This window comes from Mus caroli, chromosome 1 (genome assembly GCF_900094665.2).
Source record: "Mus caroli chromosome 1, CAROLI_EIJ_v1.1, whole genome shotgun sequence".
Lineage (NCBI taxonomy): Eukaryota > Metazoa > Chordata > Mammalia > Rodentia > Muridae > Mus > Mus caroli.
Window position 1 is genome coordinate 27,858,408 of NC_034570.1, and position 8,573 is coordinate 27,866,980.

An 8,573-nucleotide genomic window follows, 5' to 3' on the forward strand; every position below is an offset into this window, starting at 1 on the left:
CTCTCTCTCTCTCTCTCTCTGTGTGTGTATATATGTGTGTGTGTGTGTGTCTTCTTTTGAGAAAAAAAAGAAAGGTGTAGTAAATCATTAGAATTCTGTGCTGAATATATTCCCTATCACAGGAAAACAAGCAAAGGTTGTTAATCCCAGAGAAAGACTATGGGAAGTCCTCTGGCCTTGTTTGTTATTCTTAACCTGACTGCTCCTTTATTCTTTCCACTGCAGTTTAATTTTTCAATTTGAGGCACCATTGCTATAAAACATGCCTCATTACCTTGTGGGAGGTAGCCGGTATCCATTAATTCAGTTCTTACTTCATTTGCTTTGCACACAGTCATAATTAGCTTCCAAATAACATAGGTACCTTCAATAGATTTATGACTTCAATTTTACTCTATATTTTCTTTTTTATCCTCTTTTTCCTTTTCTGATATTCTATAGAAGTTAAAAATTAAAAGGGCACAGTTGCTTTGGGGAGTGATTTCAAATAGAAATTTTCAGCATTCAGTTGTGGGATTTGGGCATTACAATAATTCTCTTATCTTAGAAACTTTGTTTTAAAGGCAAATTACTGAATTTTTAATCCTGATGAAAATATTTTAGACTTTACACCATAAATTCAGACAAAGAGGAGCTTGCAAACTTCACAGGATGTCCAGCATCCTGTACTTATTACGTCAATCTGCACATAAGGTATAGACATCATCCTTGAAATACTGTTTTCATATGAGAATTATACTACATATACAAACACCAAGTCTGTGAATAGATATGGATATGGTGGTGGTTGTAAAACAAAATCATTGGTTTCACTTTGTAGTACTCCCATGCAGAAATAGAACCTATTTCTATTTCCCTTGAGTTGGGCCATAGCCATGAAATTCCTTTGGTCAAGAGACTTTAGCACAAATGAGCTTGTCTTCACTTGTTACTTTTGGAACCCTGTGTGAAGCAGACTAGCTTGATAGCGGTGAAGATGTGCAATATGATCCCCTCACTTCATGGGGCCAACTCCTGCCCATGTGAATGGAGCCACCTGATGGCGATCAAATTCCAACCAACCTCCCAGCTGACTAGAGTAGCTGGAGAGAGCCAAGTGCGATCCCCAGGATGGCCAGGGAGAGGTTAGCCTAAACGGTTGAACCACGGAATCATGGGGGAATAGAAACTGATCTTTGTTTGATAACACAGAAGTCCCATGCTTAATAATAGCCGTAGTATTAGAGTCAACGATAGAAAGAACTAGCAAGGCCATTGCTAGATCATAGCCCTAATACTTTAAGACACTGGTCATTCTAAGACCTCAGAGAAGCAGCCTGGGCAAATCAGGCCATGACCAGTGCAATTAGTCCCCTGAGACAAAAGACTGAAAGGCCCTGCAGTTAACACACAGTCTCAGAGAACAGAAAGAAACAAGTCTAACCTCCATATTGTAAAGATCTTCACTTTATCTGCCCTAATAAAGCTAATTATGAAGGGTAATTGGTTTTAGTTTCCTTCCCTGAACTTACAGCCCTGACTGCTAATAGCTATAGCAGAATATAAAACAATTCTATGATATAGTTTGGACAGACCTACAAAAAAGGCACTTAACATATTAAATAGCCACTAAAAAAGCAACACATCACACACAGGGGAAGTGTGGTAGCTGATTTCAGTTGTTAATGCATTAACTTGACAAGTGCTGGTATACGCACAACTCTGGACAGCTGTGAAGGCTTTCCTAGAGGCTGTAAGATTGTGGGGGCTCAAGTATGACCAATGATTTAATTCCAGGATGGTTCAAAATTGTGAATAGAATATTGAGAATGGAAGAACTGTGGAAGGCAGTGCCTACCTGAATAAAGTATGTTATAGGACATACTTTTGAGTAGAGTATCTTGGTCCTGGCCCTTCTTGATATTCTGTTCTCTGCCCCTGGCCACCATTAGATGAGAAGCTTTTTTTGTCTCATCCCCACCCTGACACTTGGAATGAAGATAAAGATGAAGTAGGTATTGAGGGTACCGTTAACCAATGGTTGTCTCAACTTAAGACCCATCCCATGGGAGAGAGCCCATTCCTGACACTACTAATGATACTCTGCTATGCTTGCAGACAGTAACCTAGCATAACTGTCTCCTGAAAGACTTCATCCACCAGCAAATGGAAACAGATGCTGAGGCCCACAGCCAAACATCAGGCACAGCTCAAGCAGTCTTGTGGAAGAGCTGGGGAAAGATTGAGGGAGCCAGAGGGGTCAAGAACACCATAGGAAGATCTACAGAGTCAACTAACCTGGGCCCAAGCGGACTCACAAAGACTGAACCAAAGAGCATGCAGTGGCTGAATTTAGTGCCCCCCCCCACACACACACATTTGTAGCAGATGTGCAGCTTGGTCTTCGTGTGGGTCCCCTAACAATTGGAGCAGGACTATCTCTGATTCTGTTGCCTGCCACTGAATTCCCTTCCCTTTACCTGGAAGATCTGGATAGTGAGAGAGAAGGTGCTTAGTCATGCTGGGACTAGCTGTTCCAGGGTAGGGTGATAACCAATGTGGACCTGCCTTCTCTGATGAGAAGAAGAGGGGGTAATGAGGGGAGGGATTTTTGAGGGGAGAGGGGAATTGCAATTGAGATGTAATATGAATGAAAAAAATAAATAATGAAAAATAAAAAGAAGCCATAGGCCAAAATGAATCCTTTTCTTTTTTGCTTTTCTTCTTTCTCTTCTCTTCTCTTCTCTTCTCTTCTCTTCTCTTCTCTTCTCTTCTCTTCTCTTCTCTTCTCTTCTCTTCTCTTCTTTTCTTTTCTTTTTTTTTTTTGATTAGCACAGAGGCGCAAAGTCTGACTAACTCTGTGGGTAAGTAACCAAATGTGGCCATATCCTTGAGAAGTTCACATGACAAGATTTCACTTCTCCTTAGTCTTTCTTAACTTTATCAGTAACCTAATTAAGCAATCTCTTTATATTACAAATGCTACACAATGAATCATTTACTCTTTGCAATAGCTGAATCACTTAAACACTCATCAGACTTACTTAGCCTAATTTTATGTTTCATTCTAAGAGAATGTGTGATATAGATTACAAGAGCATGCACTTTGATACCAAATAAAAACAAAACAAACAAAATAAAACAACAACAACAACAAACAGTTTCTGCAAACAAAATTGTTGATACAAGTCACACAGTCAGCACAGACAATAACTCAAAAAACTAAGGCATGCACTGCCTCTGAAGGTGCACAGTGCATCACCAGTTTATAGAGTGTATGGCCCCACCCCCTTTATTAATCAGCTTTCCACAAGTCTGCTGAAGCAGGCATGGGTACAAACTACTTCAACATTCAGAGATCATTAAAAATAAAAATAAACCATAATTGTCCTCAACTTAAGAATACCTAGAAAAACTGAGAGATTTAAGCATTCCTGTGAAGAATTGTATGTTATGGATATTATTTTTAGCTCATCAAAAAGTCTCAGAACTCATGAGTCTTTGTCTGTATATGTTTGGGAAAGCTTCAATAGCCATGATTAGCTTCTGAGTCCTCCCAAAATACTGTTGGAGACATTAAGCTGAATGCTCCCTTACTACATGAGCTGGAAGGACACGCTTACCAGGTAAGAAGAATAGTGGACACAAGGCATGGAAGCTACAGAAAAGAACCACAGCAGAAATACCCCTCCCAGGAGCATGGGCTCTAAAGGGAGGAGGGAATGGATAATGTGCTTGTTATACATAACCATCAAAGCTCAGAGGGAAATGAGGACATGATACAGATCTATAGTTTTGCCATCCCACTGTGATCAGGGGAGAGATGATTTTCAAAGAAAATAACCTTAGCAATATGCTAATTCACAAAAGGAGAGAAGTCTGCTCTGCTGCCTCCTGGTATTGCTCAGCGAACCTTGCATGAAATGATAAGGACCCAATTATAATCATGGTGTTAAGAAGAAAGGAGATAGAGAGCACAAAAGACATACCACAGTAAAATCATGGAGCCATAGATTATTGGAACTAGAAATAAATATATTGATTCTCTGTCTTTGACAGGCCATCTAAGTCCAGAGTTAAGACATGGCAACAGTCTAATTATAAGCCTCAGACATTTGGTTGGAAAAGACCACACACCTAAATTCAAAGCAGTCTTTGCTCGTTCAAGGGCTGCATCGCAGAAGTAAGTTAGAGAGTACTCCACTACACCGTGATGGGAACACATGCTGCAGTCCCTGCTCAGCATCTGGGTTTCTGTTATTCCCACTTTAAAGATGACTGCAACTATAAGAACTTGAGTATCTGCTTCAGGATATCTTAGCAAGTGGGGAACATACTGCTACTTTAGTATCAAGACTGTACATGTATGCACATATACCTCACACATGTTTGTGCCCAAAAGGAAATTTTTCTCAGCTTATCACATCACAAGTCCCAAATAGCTGCAAAATAGAACAAAAGCATGAACCTCAAATGTTACATGCACGATGGTGACATCCCTCAGAGCCCATTACAGAGGTTCTCCATGCTCAAATATCATTCAAGTTTTAAAGCAGAGTAACTAAGCATAAGCCACAATGAAAACTGCAACTGTTTCACTGGTCTACTACTGATTTCAAGACAGCATATTAAATAATGCATTTAACTCAGTGTGTATTCTAGCACCAATCAAATAAAAATGAAACTGCAATCCCAATTTTATTAACAAAGAAACATCTTATAATTTAATATATAATGAAGTTCTGAAACTGAAAGTATCTTTTTTGGATAAATATAGATATAATATAAATAGGGTATGTTCTAAAAAATACTGAATAATGGTTTTTGAATTATATTGTCTCAGTTGTTCTATAACTGTTGAGTAAATTAATAACTACAAAGAATATGCATGTTTATAATGACTTAGATTACACAAAGGAAGTAGCACTACTGGGTATCAGTCAAGTGTTGTTTGAACGTCTTAAGTGTTTGCAAATTAAGTCTATCTTAAAAAGTTAGTTTATCAGAGTGATTTTGAGCCTCCAAAGATAAAAATAATGAGGGCATGTTCAGATGACAATAGTCTATGGGAAAAAGGAGCACCAACAGTCCATGTCCAAAATCTTTTCTTCCCCTCTGCACACTGGGGAGACTACAATATCAAGAAGAGACACTTGACTGGGTGTTTCTGGAAGTCCTAGAAGGGAGAAGCAATCTCCTGTGCGATCTTTTTCTACCCCTTTCTTTCAGGATTGCCTTTCAGATGGGAAACTGCCAGTCACATTAATAGCTTCCCTAGACCTCTGTGAGATGACCAAGCCTATACCAATGTTCCACTTCTGAATTCACAAAGTCGCCTATCTTAGAGACGGAGCTATGCCACTCTCACTCTGGGGTGGGAAATAAGTCTCCTCACATACTCTTTGCATTTCCATAGTACTATCCTTGGGGCAGCCTAACATTTCACCCAAGTAAAACATTCCTCCCAAAAGCAACCCCTGTATTCTTTCCCCTCACCCACTAGTGTTCAAAAACCACAATGTGCTGCAGCCCTATTTTCCTCCTGGCCTTTATATTCCCCAGATCCTTTCCAGGATCCTGAAATTCAAAACTTCTTTTGCTTTGAGGCTGGTGAGATGGCTCAGTTGGGTAAAGTGCCTGCTGTCCAAGCATGAGAACCTGGCTTTAGATCCCTAACCCCCTCATCAAATCTGCTTGTGGCACTGTGTAACTTTGATTCTACTACTGAGGAGGCGGAGGCAGATGGAATACTAGGGCTTAACGGACAGTTAGTCTGGCCAAATCAATGAGATTTGGGTTCAGTGAGAGACCCTGTTCCACAAAAGGGAGGGGCGGTTAGGAAGGACACTGACATCTATTCCATATGTATGTACACATATGTGCATTTGACTGGACCAACTTCCCACACCTGAACACACACACACACACACACACACACACACTTCTTATGTGTTAATCTACAACAAAATTTCTTGTGCACAGTCACATATGCTGATAGTCACACTCCTGGTTTACCACGGCTCATAGCTCAACAATGAGGCACTTGCTCCCTCTGTGACCTCAGCTACGGACTAAGTGATTTTTATGATTTGAATGTAAAAAAATGCATACATAGAAACACAGTTATAGAACATGCATAGAGACCAGCAAGAAGGGATTAAATACTTGCAGGAAATGGTTCCTTCTATCAATTCACCTATCTCATGACCTAAGAGAAAGGGAACACTGTCCAAAATCACCTGCAGAGGGAACACTGGCTATTTTCAAAGGTGTAGACTGGAAACTAATGGACTGACATGGTTTAATAAGCCTTTTATTCTCTGAATTGAGAATCCATTCCCTACTTGGTGAGTTGGCCTCATAGAAATTCACTTTTCCTTGGATTTCTTTTCTGAGGAAATGCTTGTAGCCAGGCAGTGGTGGAGCACGCCTTTAATCCCAGCACTCGGGAGGCAGAGGCAGGCGGATTTCTGAGTTCGAGGCCAGCCTGTTCTACAGAGTGAGTTCCAGGACAGCCAGGTCTATACAGAGAAACCCTGTCTCAAAAAACCAAAAAAAAAAAAAAAAAAAAAAAAAAAAAAAAAAAAAAAAAAAAAAAAAAAACTTTCAGATGTGCTTTGGGTATAAATGAAAAAAAAGTCATTATATTCTTTATGTCCTTTAAAAAATTGAAGGTGATTTGTTTAAATATAAACTAGTATTTTGCTATGAAAGAACTTGTGAAATTACTAAAATGAGTTATGGTGTTATATGTATAGAATGTGAACAAATAAAAGTCAATGTTAAATTACCAAAACAGCATGCTAGCACCCTACACATAGGCACGTGCATGCATGTGACAGACACAACATGGATGTGCCTATATATATATATGTATATATATATATATTCATACATATGTTAATGTGTGTGTTGTTGATACAAACAAAGTAATACTTTTTTCCTAACACATAGCTTTTGATAGGTTTACTTGGATACACATTTCCAATACGGGTTTAGGGTTTAGTTCATGGAAACATGAGCAGATTTTTTTTCTCCATTAATTTATTCATTCACTTTACATCCTGATCTCTGACCTCTCCTCCATGTCCCACCCACCCCCTGCCACTCACACACTATCTTCCCCCATCCAACCTTTGAGAGGGTAGAGGGCCCACCCCTCCGTCTCCCATGCCCCACCCCATATCCACCAAATTTCTGCGGTGCTAGGTTCATCCTCTCCAGCTGAAGCCAGACAAGGTAGCCAAGTTAGAGGAACAGGATCAACAGACAGGCAGCAGATTTAGGTACAGCCCCTGACTCAGCTGTTGGGAAAATCACATAAAGACCAAGTAGCACATCTGCTACATATGTGAGGGGGTGTAGGTCTTTGGTCGGTGGTTCAGTCTCTGAGAGCCCCAAAGGATACAGGTTAATTAATTCTGTTCATCTTCCTGTGGAGTTCCTATCCCCTTCAGGATCCGCAAACCTTCCTCCTATTCCCGTAAGAATCTCCAAGCTCCATACACTGTTTGGCTGTGGGTATCTGTATCTGTCTGAGTCAGCTGCTGGATGGAGCCTCTCAGAAGACAGTTATGCTAGGCTCCTGTGTTCAGGCATAACAGAATATCATTAATAGTGTCAGGGATTGGTGCTTGTCTGTGGAATGGGTCTCAACTTAAGCAGGTTGACCATTCCCTCCATTGGGTGAAAGTTTTGTAGGTGGATTAGTATCCTTATTTCTGTATCGGGGTCCTGCCTGGCTATAGGAAGTGGCCACTTCAGGTTCCACATCCCTATTGCTAAGAGTCTCAGCGAAAGTCACCTGATAGATTCCTGGGAGCGTCCCCTAGCCCAGGTCTTTGGTGTATCCTAGAATTGTCCCCTCCCCCACCACCACATCCTCACTAGCCACAGATTAATTTACTTTAAAATTGACAGAGAGTCAGAGAAAATATTCTTGAATGTGTTTTTAATATAAGAGTTACATAAAATCTGAAAATAAAGATGGTCACATTTATCATTTGGATTAATAAAACAAATATAGTATGTTTAAATATGCAGAATTTTCTATTAATTGGGTTTATTAAAGTATTTGAATATACATTTGCTACAAAACCTATGTTATAACTCAAAACAGGAAGATATCTACAAAAATAAACATTTTTCTATGTAAAGTGGTGAAAGTGATTCTTTAAAAGCTTAGTGAGACTTGTGATGTGTTTTCAGATAGCCTGTACCTATTTCATTTGACCTGTGTCTCAAGAAAGTACCTGCAATTATGAGACCAATCAAGTCCAAACTTCTAGAGACAAAATATGTGGAGATACTACATATGAAAACAGGAAGACAACAGTTATGAGAGAGTTTGTTATTCAATGTTTGAAGAAGTTACTGTTTGAGGCCTAAGAATAGATGTGGTAGAGGCAATACCTCTGAGGTGCTCTGTGATCTCTGTCTCTCTTGATTTAATGGAGAAGAAAGGGACTGTATTTCTTCCAGTCTCTAAGCATCTCCATTTGCAACAGGATAGTCCCCTCAGCCCTTTGGATTTGCATTTGCTGTTTCTAAGATCTCTCTCTCTCTCTCTCTCTCTCTCTCTCTCTCTCTCTCTC